This window comes from Lolium perenne, chromosome 2 (assembly GCF_019359855.2).
Source record: "Lolium perenne isolate Kyuss_39 chromosome 2, Kyuss_2.0, whole genome shotgun sequence".
Taxonomy (NCBI): Eukaryota; Viridiplantae; Streptophyta; class Magnoliopsida; order Poales; family Poaceae; genus Lolium; species Lolium perenne.
The window spans coordinates 259,663,430-259,680,192 of record NC_067245.2 but is presented as its reverse complement, the minus strand read 5'-3'; positions in this window follow the sequence as shown (position 1 = coordinate 259,680,192).

Sequence of the window (16,763 nt, the reverse complement as noted above, 5' to 3'; positions counted from 1 at the left end):
GACACACCGCTGGAACACCCCACTTACGCTGCGTTTATACAGCTGGTGGTTGATGATGGTATAGGCCTTGGCCCTTCTCTCAATCTGCCTGGCCTGGACCCTGTCGTCGGGCAGTACACCATCGGTGAGGTAGGAGAGGAACTCTTGTGCCCATGAAGGTACGCATCTTATCTCGAATACGCTAACCAACAGGGTCTCCTGCGTGGGAGCTTCCGGGTTCGACTGCATGGTCGCCGAGTTCGGCTTTGAAGCCGGCGGGTTCAGCTTTGAAGCCCCCGAGTTTGGCTGAGAAGCCCCCGGGTTGGACTGAGAAGCCCCCGGGTTCGGCTGTGAAGCCGGCGGGTTTGGCTGGGAAGCCCCCGACTTGGGCGCTGAAGCCCCCGGGTCAGCCGACACGAATATGGAATCCGAGTCCGGTGACGGTGTGATGGACGGCTTCCGCAGGTGCGCCAGGGCAACGCCTGGCGGAATTGCTTGCCGGGTTGAGCCTATCTTGGATAGTGCGTCAGCCGCCTCGTTGTTTGCTCGCGGCACGTGATGGAATTCGCAACCATCGAAGAAGCCGGATAGTTGCTGGACGTGGAAGCGGTATGAGGCCATGTTGGCGTCCCTCGCGTCCCAGTCGCCAGATGCTTGTTGTATGACCAAGTCGGAGTCGCCAAAGCAGAGAATGCGACGCACGCCTATCTCCTTGCCCAGCTTCAGCCCATGGATGAGCACTTCGTACTCTGCCACATTGTTGGATGCGGCGAAGTGAATCTGCAGGACGTAGTCCAGCCGATCTCCCTTGGGAGAGGTGACGACGATGCCGGCTCCCAAGTCGTTTCGCATCTTCGAGCCGTCGAAGTGCAGCTTCCAGTGTGTGGAGTCAGGCACAGGCGGCAGGTATTGCATCTCGGCCCAGTCGACGAAGAAATCCGCGAGGATCTGCGACTTGATGGCCGTGCGTGCCTCGTAGAGGATGGTGTGGGCAGCCAGCTCCAGAGCCCATTTGGCAACCCGGCCATTGGCGTCTTTGCTACCAATGATTTCCGCCAGGGGTACCGTGGCAACCACCTTGATGGGGTGCTCTTGGAAGTAGTGCTTGAGCTTCTTGGCCGCCATGTACACGCCGTAAGTGACCTTTTGGTAGTGGGGGTAGTTTTGCTTCGACTGGGAAAGCACCTCGCTGAGGTAGTAGACTGGGCGCTGAACCAGCTGCTCTCTGTCGGCTTCTTTGCGCTCCACCACCAGGACAACGCTAACCACTCGGTTGGTGGCAGCGATGTACAACAGCATCGGCTCCATTGAAGCCGGCGATGCGAGGATGGGTGCGGTTGAGAGCACATGCTTTAAGTCACGGAAGGCTTCATCCGCCTGCGGTGACCAGACAAATTTGTCCGACTTCTTGAGCAACTGGTACAGGGGCAGTGCCTTCTCCCCCAGCCGGCTGACGAAGCGGCTCAAGGAGGCCATGCAACCAGTGAACTTCTGGACGTCCTTGAGGCACTACGGCAGTTCCATCTTCTCCAGGGCACTGATCTTCTCCGGGTTGGCTTCGATCCCTCGCTGAGAGACGAGGTAGCCAAGGAGTTGGCCGGCTGGCACGCCGAACGTGCACTCGGCCGGGTTGAGCTTCATCCGGAATCTTCGCAGATTGGTGAAGATTTCTCTCAGATCGTCAAGGAGGGTACGCGTCTCCTTGGTTTTCACGACAACATCGTCCACGTATGCGTGAACATTTCTGCCGATTTGATCTTGCAAGCATTTTTGCATGCACCTTTGGTAGGTGGCGCCTGCATTTTTCAAGCCGAATGGCATAGTCGTATAGCAATAAGCCCCGTACGGGGTAATGAACGAAGTCTTTATTTGATCATCCGGATTCAAAGGAATCTGGTGGTAGCCTGAATAGGCGTCTAGAAAAGACAACAGTTCACAGCCGGCAGTCGAATCTATGACTTGATCTATGCGCGGCAGGGGGGAAGGGGTCCTTTGGGCACGCCTTGTTTAGGCTGGTGTAGTCGATACACATGCGCCAGGAGCCGTTCTTCTTCAGGACCAGGACCAGGTTCGCCAACCAGTCCAGGTGCAGTACTTCCATGATGAAGCTGGCTGCTAGCAGCCGGGCGATTTCTTCACCGATGGCCTTCCTTCTTTCTTCGGCGAAGCGCCGGAAAGGCTGCTTCACCGGCTTGGCTTCAGGCCTGATGTGGAGGTGGTGCTCAGCCAACTCCCTCGGTACACCCGGCATGTCCCTTGGAGACCATGCGAAGATGTCCCGATTCTCATGGAGGAAGCTGGTGAGCTCGCTTTCCTATTTGTTGTTCAAGCCGGCACCGATGGTGACGAACTTGTCTAGCTGCGCCGGGTCCAGCAGGATCTTCTTGGTGTTGTTGGCCGGCTGGAAGTGAGTCGTCCCAGCCGGGTTGCCTACAGCCGGCATGTCCGACTACGCGGCCTTGGCCAAGGCGACAACATCGTGGATGAGCTGCTTCTTGGTGGCGATGACCAGCGTCTGGGCCATCTTGGAGCTCTGCGTGGCGCAGTCCATGGAGCGGCGATAGTCGCCGGCTACGGTGATGACCCCTTTTGGGCCAGGCAGCTTCATCTTCAGGTACCCGTAGTGGGGCACCGCCATGAACTTGGTCATGGCCGGCCTGCCTAGGAGCGCGTGGTAGGGGCTGACGAGGTCCACCACCTCGAACTCGACCTTCTCGGTGCGGAAGTGGTCCAGCTTCCCGAACATCACCTCCAGCGTAATCCGGCCGATCGGCTGGCAGCAGTGGCCTGGCACGATGCCATGGAAGACGGTGGGGGTGGGGCGCAACTCGGCCTCTTGGATGCCCAGCTTGCGGGCGGTGTCGCGGTACAGGATGTTGATGCTGCTGCCTCCATCGATGAGGACGCGCGAGAAGCGCACGCTGCGCCGGGTTGTGCCGATGGTGGGATCGAGGACCATGGCGTAGCTGCCCGGCTTCGGAAGGACAGCCGGTGTGTCGCGGCGATCGAATGTGATGGCCTGCTCTGACCAGTTTAGGTACTGGGGGACCGGCGGTATGACCGCGTTGACCTTGAGGGAACGGCTCTGCTGGCTCGTCTTGTCCTCGGGCTCGGAGGTGAAGATGATGTAGGTGGCATCCTCGGCCAAGTATCGGCCATGCTGCACCTGGTTAGCCTCGTGGTGCTCGAGGTTGGCGTTTTCCGCGCCGGCTTGGCCACCCGGCCCGCCGGCTGGTGGAGGCGGCGGTGGAGGTGGGAGGGGTTCACCGCTTGTCAGCCGCTTCATGAAGTGGCAGTCGCGGGTGGTGTCGTTGGACGGGTTCTTGCCGCTGTGGTACTTGCAGGGCGAGTCGAGCATCTGCTCGAAGGTGAACTTCGGCTTCCAGGGCCGGTCTTGCTTCTGGCGCCGGCTGCCGCCAGCCGCCACATGGTCCGACACGGCTGCCACATGGGCGGAACCGTACCGGCGGTCCGGCTGGTCGCTGTGCCGCTTGCCGCGGTAGTTGTCCCGCCGGCTGCCATGAGAGGCGCCCTCGGTCGGCTTGTTCTCGGCCGGCTTGTGGTGGTCCCACCTGGACGGAGCCGGCGATGCATCAGCCGGCGCCTTGCCGGCTTCCTCAGCCAGCGCGTACTTGTCGGCGATGGCCATGAGGGAGGCCATGGTCTTGGGCTCGCTGCGGCGCAGCTTGTGCCACAGCATGGTGTTGGGCCAGCAGCCGCCCATGAAGAAGCTGATGGCTTGGATCTCATGCACACCCTCGCAAGAGTTGCGCATGTCGCACCAGCGCGTTAGTTACGCGCGATCCGTCTCGTCTGGGCCCTGCTTGCACATCTCCAGCTGCTGAGGGCAACCTGGCCGGCGGTAGGTGCCGGTGAAGTTGCTGACGAAGGCTTCTTCGAAATCTAGCCAGCCGTTGATGCTGCCGCCTGGCAGGTTGTTGAGCCAAGTGCGGGCGAAGCCGACTAGCATCAGGGGGGAGTAGCGTACCGCCCAGCGTTTGTTGCCCCTGGCGATGCCGACTGCGGTGGAGTAGTCTAGCAGCCAGTCCTCCGGCTTGGCTGTGCCGTCGTACTTGGGGGTGTCACGAGGGAGCACGAAGCCGTCGATCATGGGCTCGTTGGCGATGCGGGGCCCGAAGCACTTTGGGCCGGCTGGCCCCTCCTCTTCCGCGATGCGGGATTCGACCAGCCGGTCGAGGCGGTCTCTTGCGTCAGCCGGCTCGATGCGCGGGCCCAGCCGGGAGCGCGCCGGCTGGCGAGCGCCGCTTGCTTCTGGAGCCGGCCGGTGCTGGCGCCGCTTGCTCGGAGTCTTGCTCCTGCTTCCGGCTTGGTGGAGGCCGGCTGCGGCCGCTGTGGCCGCTTCCCAGCTGGCTGGTCCGGCTTGAGCTTGCGTGGGTGGCGCGGGAGTCTCGGCGCCGGCTTGGTGCTAGCGAGGAGGACTCGGAAGTGTCCCTGGGGGCGTCCCTGTCGTTGCCTGCGACACCGTGAGCGTGAGAAGCTCTGGGAGCGTTGGCGTACCTGGGGTTCTTCGCCTGTTCGGCTGCGGCGTGGCACAACTCTGCCACCCGCCTTGTTTGGCGGCGTAGCTCTTCTCCCTCGAGGAGGCCCAGCTCTTCTGCGGCGGCTTCGGCCGCGCGCATGTTCTTGTCGGGGGTGTTCTAGATTGGCAGCTCCGCGGACGGAGCCGGCGCTTCCACGCCGTCACGGTCGATCTCGGCGGCTAGGCCGCCTCCTCTTCGGCGAATCAGGCCGGCTCGGCTGGGGTTGTCGCCGCCTGGCGTGAAGCCGTGGGCGCGGTCGTACTCGTGCCGGGTGATCTCCAGCTGGCGCTTGGCGGCAGCCAGCTCTTCGGCTTGCTTGAGGAGGATCTGGCGGTGCGCTTCCACATCCGCCTCGATGGTGGTGGGGTCGCCGCCTGCTGTGAGTGGGGAACTTAGCTTTGCCCGGACTTCGTCCAGCCGGGATGGTGGCGCGGGCTGCTTTGGGCCCGAGCCGGATGCGTGGCCGTCGACGTTGCGCTCCAGGTCGGGGCCGCGGACGCGCGTGGACTTGGTGACTTGCTCGTCACCGGCTGCCATGACCTGCACGATGCAGGGGCTGGCGAGAGTGTTGCTGGCGCCGGCTCCAGGAGGAGGGCTTGCACAGCGCAGCACCTGCCGCGGGTAGCGCGGCGGTGCGACGGTTGCGACGTAGATGTTGTGTCCGCCGAAGGAGATGACGCTGCCGCCGGCAGGGAAGGGCCTGTCGGCGAAGCAGCCAGCGTTGTCGCTGACGCAGTCGAGGGAGCCGAATCTCCAGATCAAGCCTGAAACGACTCGCTCGCCGGTGGTGATGGTGAGGCCCGTCCGGATGAAGACACCGGCCGCAGACGCTGAAGGCCCCACGGTGGGCGCCAAATGTCGTGGTATCGTCACGGCATATGCCATAGGGTGGCTAAAGAGAGTGGTTCCTACTATGGTCTTACGGCGGTATCCGGATGCGGGTATGGGCACGAGCGACACGGCGACGTACCCAGGTTCGAGGCCCTCCTGTGGAGGTAATGTCACACCCCAAACTAGGGCCTGGATGACATGACAGTCGCCATATGTTTAAGAACCATGGGGCTCATAAGCATATAAGGCAAATTGTAGAAACAATCTGGAGTATGGCACAAAGATGTACTTTATTCAAAACTTGTATGCAAGCCCTTACATAGAAGAGTTCAGCCTTCTGAACACCAGAGGCTGGACATTTATTCTCTTATGGTAGAAAACTGTAAACAACTAAACATATTGGAAACTCCTACGCCAGGACGTCACTCTCCAAGCCCTTCATTCATATCTTGATCCGCATTATAATCTGCGCATATCAGGAAAATAAAATATGAGTATGGAAAATATTCAGCAAGATTAAGTCAGATGGGAGGAGAAAAATCAAACTAACAATCTAATGGTATTGTTTACCATCAGAACAATGTTGCAAGATTACAAGTTAATATAAATCCCACAAAGTTTATTCTCTTCGGAGAGGTGTTAGACATCCATCATAACATCCACCCTTGGTAATACCCCATCTCTGAGAACCGCGCCACCGAGTTCCCTACTTGTGTGAGGATTGCCCATCTCACCCTGACACCGGCCTGGCCGCGCGTCGCTCTTTCAGGAACCGGCCGTCTCAGGCTAACTATACCATGTCTTTCCCTTGTTATGATGGATAGTATTATGTCTTACAACATATTCAGCCAGTTGGTGTTTGTTTTCTTACACCAAGTCAGCAAGGCACACGAAGGCAGTCATGTAAGAGTTTTAGTGTTGTAACTCGTTTATCATCTAGGGATCCATTAATCAATCTCAGGTTCAGAGATAGCAAACACATCATATAGCAGAAATCAAGTCAGAATAATTAGTGTTTGATTTATCAAGTTTTAACTGATATGCACAGCTTGCCTCGTCAAGTTGTGGAGCAGTTCCTGGTCTGAACCTCTGTACCTACTGCAAGAAATAATTATTCAGTCATAGCAGATTTGGTTCATCAGGTTTTAGCATTACAGAGATTTGCTGCAGGTTGCAGGGATTCATTCTCAAGAGTTTACTGGTTGAATTCTATTTATTGAATCAAAAGCCTGAACCAAATATATTTCATGCATGCTCCTTTCTAGTTGAGCACCTATGTATGCAACCAAGAGCCGCTAGTACTTGTGTGGATGCATTTCTTTGCTTTAGTAAAATAGAAGATTTATCAACGGGAGGTGAAAGTATTCATATGGAGCGCATGTACCAGACTAGATTACTAGCAAACATTACTAGCTCATGGATGTACCCATATAATCTTAAGCATGTTGATTTAGAAACAGCTACAGAACCTGATGTTGGGCACTGAAGAAAAATTGGATTAAGATTTACTAAGGTGTTATGCATATATATAGAGAGCAGAAACAGATCTGCAGTACTAATCATACATACTAGGATCAGAAAGTGTGTGTGTGTCTTGATAGCTAGAACACAGAACCTAAGGAAGCCAAGTGAAAAGGAAAGTAAAAGGGCAGCGTATCTGACCTCCTTTCCCAGCGATCTCCCTCAGCTTCACTAGTACTACTTCTCCTAGAGGTGCCGTACAATGTGTGTGTGTTACTGGTACAGCCTAACATATTGGAGAGCAGTGGTATTTATACTGTTGAGGGTGTGTGGAAGCCTCTGGGATAAACATGACCTATTCTCTTTATTTTAATTTCTACTGTAATCCTTATCTAGTAACACCAGGTCGGTTTGTGAGAAAATATCTCAGAGGTGTACTCAAAGTAGGACAAGTCCCACGGCTTGGTTTGCAAGGAAAAGAAGTAAACTCATATTTGCCTTTTAGTCCTATAAGTTCAACAGCTACCAATATTAGTTCTTAAGGATATTTTTTTTACCGGGTTATTACATCCTCCCCAACTTGAAATAAATTTCGTCCTCGAAATTTCTATACCTTGATGTTTGAAAAGATCAGGGTAACTTTTGATCATATCCTCTTCATTTTCCCAAGTAGCCTCATTTTCATTGTGATTACTCCACGAACTTTTACAAAACGAATGGTTTTGCTCCTGGTTTTCCTTTCCTTGATATCCAAAATGCGGATTGGATACTCCTCATATGTCAAATTTTCCTTCAGTTGGGTAATTGTATATCTATATGCTCACTTGGTTTCTGAAGACATTTTCGCAGCATAGATACATGAAACACATTATGGATTCCACTTAGAGATTCTGGTAGTTCTAGCTTATATGCAACCTCCCCAACTTGTTTTATAATAGGGAATGGACCTATAAATCTGGGACTTAGTTTCTTGCCCATTCCAAAACGTTTGACTCCCTTCATTGGTGAGACCTTCAGGTATGCAAATTGTCCAATATCAAACTGAATATTCCTTCTTCCTGCATTTGCATAGCTGCTTTGTCGACTTTGGGCTGTTTGTAACCTCTCACGTATTATTCTGATTTTCTCCTCCGTGTCCTGAATTATTTCTGGACCTAACATTTTTCTTTCTCCAACCTCATCCCAACAAATTGGAGTTCCACATTTTCTCCCATATAAAGCCTCATATGGAGCCATCTTAATACTTGATTGGTAACTATTGTTATAAGCAAATTCAGCTAATGGCAAATAATCATCCCATGCTCCCTGAAATTCGAGAGCACATGAGCGAAGCATATCTTCAAGGATTTGGTTTACTCTTTCCGTCTGACCATCGGTTTGCGGATGGTATGCTGTACTGAAGTCCAGCTTTGTTCCTAATGCCTTCTGCAAGCTTTGCCAGAAACGTGATACAAACCGGGCATCTCTATCAGAAACAATTCTTAGTGGAACTCCATGTAATGACACAATTTCTTGGATGTATAGCTTATCCAATTTTTCCAAAGAAAAAGTTTTCTTGATGGGTATAAAATGTGCTGACTTTGTTAACCTATCCACAATGACCCATATCGAATCATTACCAGAAGGTGTACGAGGTAAGCCAAGTATGAAATCCATACCTATTTCTTCCCATTTCCATATTGGTATGGACAAAGGTTTCAGAAGCCCAGCTGGCTTTTGATGCTCAGCCTTAACATGTTGGCAGGTGTCACATTCTGCTACAAATTTTTCTATCTCTCTTCATGTTTGTCCACCAAAATGTTTTCTTAATATCATGGTACATTTTTGTGCTTCCAGGGTGTATGGTATAAAGAGAGAAATGCGCTTCATCCAAAATTTTCCGCTTCAACTCTGCATCATTAGGTACACATAGTCTATCTCTGAATCTTAACATACCTTCTTGATCAACTCTGAATTCAGGTTGTTTCCCTCCTTCTATCTCTTCCCTTAGGTCCTGTAAATCCTTGTCACCTTTTTGTTTCTCTAAAATTTCTTCTAGAAGTGTAGGCTTAACTTGGAGGGTCATGAGACTCACTCCTGGTTCATGGATCTTTATCTCAATGCCTAATTTTCCAAGTTCTTTCAACAAATGTTCTTGCTCTGTATATAGAGAAATCCTATTGCAAGCAGCTTTTCGGCTTAATGCATCTGCAACCACATTTGCTTTTCCAGGATGATAATTAATATTGATATCATAGTCCTTCAAAAGTTCTAACCATCTTCTTTGTCTTAGATTTAGTTCCTTTTGTGTAAAGATATATTTCAGACTTTTATGGTCAGTATATATCTCTGTATGTTCTCCATAAAGGTAGTGCCTCCATATTTTTAGCGCAAAAATTACCGCTGCTAGCTCGAGATCATGAGTCGGGTAGTTCTGTTCATGTTGCTTTAATTGGCGTGATGCATATGCAATCACCCGTCCCTTCTGCATCAGCACACAACCAAGTCCAATTTTTGATGCATCACAATAAATGGTGAATTCTTCTCCTGCAATTGGTAATGCAAGCACAGGCGCAGTGCTCAGACGATTCTTTAGTTCTTGGAAGTTTTCTTCACATTTTTCTGTCCATTCAAATTTCTCGCCTTTTCTTGTTAAACGAGTCAGAGGTGCAGCCAGCTTAGAGAAGTCCATTATAAATCGACGGTAATATCCAGCCATCCCAAGGAAACTTCGTATTTCTGTTACTGTAGTGGGTCGGTTCCATTCAGCCACAACTTGAACTTTCTTGGGATCCACTGATATGCCTTGACCTGATATAATGTGTCCAAGATAGGATACAGTATCCATCCAAAATTCACACTTCTTCAGTTTAGCATATAGTTGGTGTTCCCGTAGTGTTTGTAGTACCACTCGTAGATGACTAGCATGTTCCTCCTTGGTCTTTGAATATATAAGTATATCATCTATGAATACTATCACAAATTTATCCAAGTATGGCTGAAATATTCGGTTCATTAAGTCCATAAATGCAGCTGGTGCATTGGTCAAGCCAAACGGCATCACCAAAAATCCATAGTGTCCATAGCGAGCACTGAAAGCAGTTTTAGGTATGTCACTAGTCTTCACTCGGACTTGATGATAACCAGATTGTAGGTCAATCTTTGAGAAGACACAAGATCCTTGCAACTGGTCAAATAAATCATCTATTCTGGGTAGAGGGTATTTATTTTTGATTGTCACCTTGTTTAGCTCTCTGTAGTCGGTGCACAATCTCAGACTTCCATCCTTTTTCTCAGTGAACAAGATTGGAGCACCCCAGGGAGAAACACTAGGGCGAATGAGTCCCTTGTCCTCTAAATCTTTCAGTTGCTTCATTAGTTCCTTTAATTCAGCTGGTGCCATTCTGTATGGTGACTTGTAAATAGGCCTAGTTCCAGGAATTAGTTCAATAGCAAATTCAACTTCACGCTCCGGTGGTAAACCTGGTAGTTCATCAGGAAAAACATCTGGGAATTCACGTACAACAGGGATTTCCTTGACTTTATCACTCTTATCCTCACTCTCTGCATTTAAAGCTGCACACATGCTCATTTTACCATCTGAATACACAAGCTCTGGTTGGCCTTGAGGTCTCAGAGTAATCTGTTTGTTAAAACAGTCAATGGTTGCTCTATGTTTCCCTAACCAGTCCATTCCAAGAATTATATCAAAATCTTGCATGTCTAGTATGATAAGGTCGGCTTTAAATTCTTGCCCTTGAATCTCAACTGGGACGGACTCACATATTGAGTTAGCAGTTCTGTTATCCAATGGTGTTTCTACATTGACCTTTTCTTTTAATGGTTTACTACTTATGGCATGCTTTTCAACAAAACTAGCAGCTATAAAAGAATGTGTAGCACCTGAATCAAATAGTACCAGGCTGGGATGAGAATATAATAGCAGGTTACCTGTAACCACATTATCTGATTCCTCTGCATTCTTCTTGGTCAGGGTAAATATCGAGCTTGATTCTTGGCAGGCGCTTTTCCTTCGTTCCTTCTCTGAACATTGATATTTGGGATGTGGGCTGATGAGGTTGATGCCTTATTGTTACCTTGAGGAGGTCCTGGTAAGTATAGAGGTTGTGGCAGTGCAGGTAGAGCTGCGGGTCCAGGATGTGTTGGTCCTGCCTGCTGAACTAAATTATGGTATGACTGCGGCTTTGAGCATTCATATTGCGTGTGTCCCGCCTGCCCGCACCGATAACACCTTCCCCATCGGTACCTACATGTATTAGGATGATGATTCTTCTTGCATATGGTACACTTCTGATACCTGGAGCTTTCACCTCTGAACTTTTCATATTTTCCCCCTGTTCTGAATTTCTCCTTGTATTGTTGATCCTCCATCTTAGTCTTTTTCTGGGGCTGACCTGCATAATTTCTTTCCTCCAGATATCCCTTCTCAAGAAGTTGGGCTTTGTTCACCACATCTCTGAATGTGTTCAGTTCAAAGGCTTCGACGCGTCGTTTTAAAGGTTGGCGAAGTCCACCTTCGAAAGGTCGGGCTTTCGAGCTGTCAGTCTGAACAAATTCTGGAGCAAAACGTGCTAGTCTTGAAAATTTAATTTCATAGTCAGTAACTGATTTACTTCCTTGGTTCAGTTCTAGAAATTCCCTTTCTTTCATCCGTTTAACACTCTCAGGAAAATATTTCTTATTAAAATCTTCCTTGAATATAGACCATGGTACCTGATAGTTCTCTGGATAGGACTTCTTATGAGCATCCCACCATTCAAATGCACTTGATTGCAGCATGTATACTGCAAAGTTTACTTTCTCTGTATCAGTACACTCCATTGCATGAAATGCATTCTCCATTGCAGTAATCCAATCTTCAGCTTCTAAAGGGTCGGATGTTCCAGAGAAAGCAGGTGGTTTCAGACGCTGAAATTCGCCGAGTCGGTTGCGATTTTCGTCGCTTCTTGCCAGACGTTCTAATATCTCCATCTGACGCTGTTGGGTCTGATGATGTTTTCCAAGTGTATCAGCCAGCAGTTTTGCCAAGGGATCATGTCCTAGTGCTTGTCCGGTGTTGCCATTAGAGTTGGTGCTATTTCCATCAGCCATCTAAAACAGAGACAGATTATTCAGTTAAAAGTGTTTAGCAGATAGAGATCACAACGTACTAGGCCTTTAAGTGTATCAGTCAACAATTGCTGAGTCGTTAGTGTAGGAAAACTTCTTAGCTTGCCACTACTAGAAAAAAAATACCTTTCCATATTTATTTATCTTCCCAGGTTCAGTTAGTAAACTCACGGTTATGTATTTTCAGCAAGCACACATATCATTAGGGATACATTAGCTTACTTACTGTGAGTTATTTTTTTTTGCAGAAATACAACATCAGCATACAGTCTGTTACGTAAGTGTGTTTGTTCTTACTTCCCTTCAGTTCATGCTCATCTTTTCAGATTTCCAAAACTCATGGTGGAAAAAGAACACAATGGTACCATCAGCTTTTCACACACCAGATATCTCATTACATATTTATTACTAGTAGAATTTAAAAGCAACCACAAACCAAAGACTTAAAACAACTTAGCATAGTTCGTTACAGTACACTAGGGGAGAGAGAACAGAACACTCCTTAGCAGTACAAGCCACAAACCTAAATCAACGTAGTACTGGAACTACCGTTCAAGCATACTATTTGGGACAGTGTCATAACACCAGGATATTACTAGGCAGCCTTCAAACTCCCAACCGCCAGGAGCCCCGCCCCTGTCGGACCAAAAAGAAGCTAGAGTTGACAAGGCGCACTACTTCTGATTTTATTTTGAAGGACCGCAAAATGGAAACTGCCAACAAGCCTGCAACATCTAGTTGCTACCATTTCCGCTGCCGCCACCACCACCTTGCTGCAGCCTAGCCACCATATCACGGAGTTAGCGTATGCGGCGATAGAGCTTGTGACTCAGACGCTCGGTAAAAAGAAGCTCGCTGTCAGTAGTGTGCAATGCTTCCATCAACTCACAAGAAAGTGCTTCATACTCATCTACCATCTCCTCCAGCTTTGCAACTTCCTTGCGTAGCATAAACACCTGAGGGTAGTTGATACCCTTAAGCTCAACCTGATACTCGGCTGCAAGAGCATGGAGGGCTATGATAGCAGCATTCTGCTCAGCAGCTGCAGGGGTCTGCCCACTAGCCTCAAAGCGTAACTCAGGAACTCTAGTAGTTGGCCCCAACACAACATGGACAACCACCACATAACAACCCTGAGGACATTGACTAATGGCATACGTGGCAGGAGCAAGCCCCAGCATAGTGGTAAGTTCATCAAGAACTGGTCGGCTTAGAATCTGCAGTATGAATGCCATGCCTAAAACAGAACACCAATCATATAAACTGACTGTAAGTAGTAACAAGGTTCTATTTCCATGACAAGTACACAATCAGCTACTAACCATTTGTAACTCCCCACTCTCCTCTCCGCATATACTACCGAGGTGATTAGATTTTTATTAAATTTATTAACCTATGCTCTGATACCACTCCAACTGTCACGCCCCAAACTAGGGCCTGGATGACATGACAGTCGCCATATGTTTAAGAACCATGGGGCTCATAAGCATATAAGGCAAATTGTAGAAACAATCTGGAGTATGGCACAAAGATGTACTTTATTCAAAACTTGTATGCAAGCCCTTACATAGAAGAGTTCAGCCTTCTGAACACCAGAGGCTGGACATTTATTCTCTTATGGTAGAAAACTGTAAACAACTAAACATATTGGAAACTCCTACGCCAGGACGTCACTCTCCAAGCCCTTCATTCATATCTTGATCCTCATTATAATCTGCGCATATCAGGAAAATAAAATATGAGTATGGAAAATATTCAGCAAGATTAAGTCAGATGGGAGGAGAAAAATCAAACTAACAATCTAATGGTATTGTTTACCATCAGAACAATGTTGCAAGATTACAAGTTAATATAAATCCCACAAAGTTTATTCTCTTCGGAGAGGTGTTAGACATCCATCATAACATCCACCCTTGGTAATACCCCATCTCTGAGAACCGCGCCACCGAGTTCCCTACTTGTGTGAGGATTGCCCATCTCACCCTGACACCGGCCTGGCCGCGCGTCGCTCTTTCAGGAACCGGCCGTCTCAGGCTAAGTATACCATGTCTTTCCCTTGTTATGATGGATAGTATTATGTCTTACAACATATTCAGCCAGTTGGTGTTTGTTTTCATACACCAAGTCAGCAAGGCACACGAAGGCAGTCATGTAAGAGTTTTAGTGTTGTAACTCGTTTATCATCTAGGGATCCATTAATCAATCTCAGATTCAGAGATAGCAAACACATCATATAGCAGAAATCAAGTCAGAATAATTAGTGTTTGATTTATCAAGTTTTAACTGATATGCACAGCTTGCCTCGTCAAGTTGTGGAGCAGTTCCTGGTCTGAACCTCTGTACCTACTGCAAGAAATAATTATTCAGTCATAGCAGATTTGGTTCATCAGGTTTTAGCATTACAGAGATTTGCTGCAGGTTGCAGGGATTCATTCTCAAGAGTTTACTGGTTGAATTCTATTTATTGAATCAAAAGCCTGAACCAAATATATTTCATGCATGCTCCTTTCTAGTTGAGCACCTATGTATGCAACCAAGAGCCGCTAGTACTTGTGTGGATGCATTTCTTTGCTTTAGTAAAATAGAAGATTTATCAACGGGAGGTGAAAGTATTCATATGGAGCGCATGTACCAGACTAGATTACTAGCAAACATTACTAGCTCATGGATGTACCCATATAATCTTAAGCATGTTGATTTAGAAACAGCTACAGAACCTGATGTTGGGCACTGAAGAAAAATTGGATTAAGATTTACTAAGGTGTTATGCATATATATAGAGAGCAGAAACAGATCTGCAGTACTAATCATACATACTAGGATCAGAAAGTGTGTGTGTGTCTTGATAGCTAGAACACAGAACCTAAGGAAGCCAAGTGAAAAGGAAAGTAAAAGGGCAGCGTATCTGACCTCCTTTCCCAGCGATCTCCCTCAGCTTCACTAGTACTACTTCTCCTAGAGGTGCCGTACAATGTGTGTGTGTTACTGGTACAGCCTAACATATTGGAGAGCAGTGGTATTTATACTGTTGAGGGTGTGTGGAAGCCTCTGGGATAAACATGACCTATTCTCTTTATTTTAATTTCTACTGTAATCCTTATCTAGTAACACCAGGTCGGTTTGTGAGAAAATATCTCAGAGGTGTACTCAAAGTAGGACAAGTCCCACGGCTTGGTTTGCAAGGAAAAGAAGTAAACTCATATTTGCCTTTTAGTCCTATAAGTTCAACAGCTACCAATATTAGTTCTTAAGGATATTTTTTTTACCGGGTTATTACATCCTCCCCAACTTGAAATAAATTTCGTCCTCGAAATTTCTATACCTTGATGTTTGAAAAGATCAGGGTAACTTTTGATCATATCCTCTTCATTTTCCCAAGTAGCCTCATTTTCATTGTGATTACTCCACGAACTTTTACAAAACGAATGGTTTTGCTCCTGGTTTTCCTTTCCTTGATATCCAAAATGCGGATTGGATACTCCTCATATGTCAAATTTTCCTTCAGTTGGGTAATTGTATATCTATATGCTCACTTGGTTTCTGAAGACATTTTCGCAGCATAGATACATGAAACACATTATGGATTCCACTTAGAGATTCTGGTAGTTCTAGCTTATATGCAACCTCCCCAACTTGTTTTATAATAGGGAATGGACCTATAAATCTGGGACTTAGTTTCTTGCCCATTCCAAAACGTTTGACTCCCTTCATTGGTGAGACCTTCAGGTATGCAAATTGTCCAATATCAAACTGAATATTCCTTCTTCCTGCATTTGCATAGCTGCTTTGTCGACTTTGGGCTGTTTGTAACCTCTCACGTATTATTCTGATTTTCTCCTCCGTGTCCTGAATTATTTCTGGACCTAACATTTTTCTTTCTCCAACCTCATCCCAACAAATTGGAGTTCCACATTTTCTCCCATATAAAGCCTCATATGGAGCCATCTTAATACTTGATTGGTAACTATTGTTATAAGCAAATTCAGCTAATGGCAAATAATCATCCCATGCTCCCTGAAATTCGAGAGCACATGAGCGAAGCATATCTTCAAGGATTTGGTTTACTCTTTCCGTCTGACCATCGGTTTGCGGATGGTATGCTGTACTGAAGTCCAGCTTTGTTCCTAATGCCTTCTGCAAGCTTTGCCAGAAACGTGATACAAACCGGGCATCTCTATCAGAAACAATTCTTAGTGGAACTCCATGTAATGACACAATTTCTTGGATGTATAGCTTATCCAATTTTTCCAAAGAAAAAGTTTTCTTGATGGGTATAAAATGTGCTGACTTTGTTAACCTATCCACAATGACCCATATCGAATCATTACCACCGAGTTCCCTACTTGTGTGAGGATTGCCCATCTCACCCTGACACCGGCATGGCCGCGCGTCGCTCTTTCAGGAACCGGCCGTCTCAGGCTAAGTATACCATGTCTTTCCCTTGTTATGATGGATAGTATTATGTCTTACAACATATTCAGCCAGTTGGTGTTTGTTTTCTTACACCAAGTCAGCAAGGCACACGAAGGCAGTCATGTAAGAGTTTGAAAGTATAGAGATGGTAAACCTAGAGGGGGGGTGAATAGGTTTCTACAGATTTTAATTCTTTCTTTGCAATATTAGGCTTTGCGGAATATAAAGGTGAGCCTAATGCAAACTAGGTGAAGCAACCTATATGAAGATACAACTATCTCGAGCACGAAGGCTCTCTCAGGCAGTTAAATCACAAGTAAGGAGTTCGGTTAGAGATAACCGATAGCACGCGGAGACGAGGATGTATTCCCGTGTTCCCTTGCTTTGCAACAAGGTACGTCACGTTTGGAGGGGTGGAGGTCCCACGAA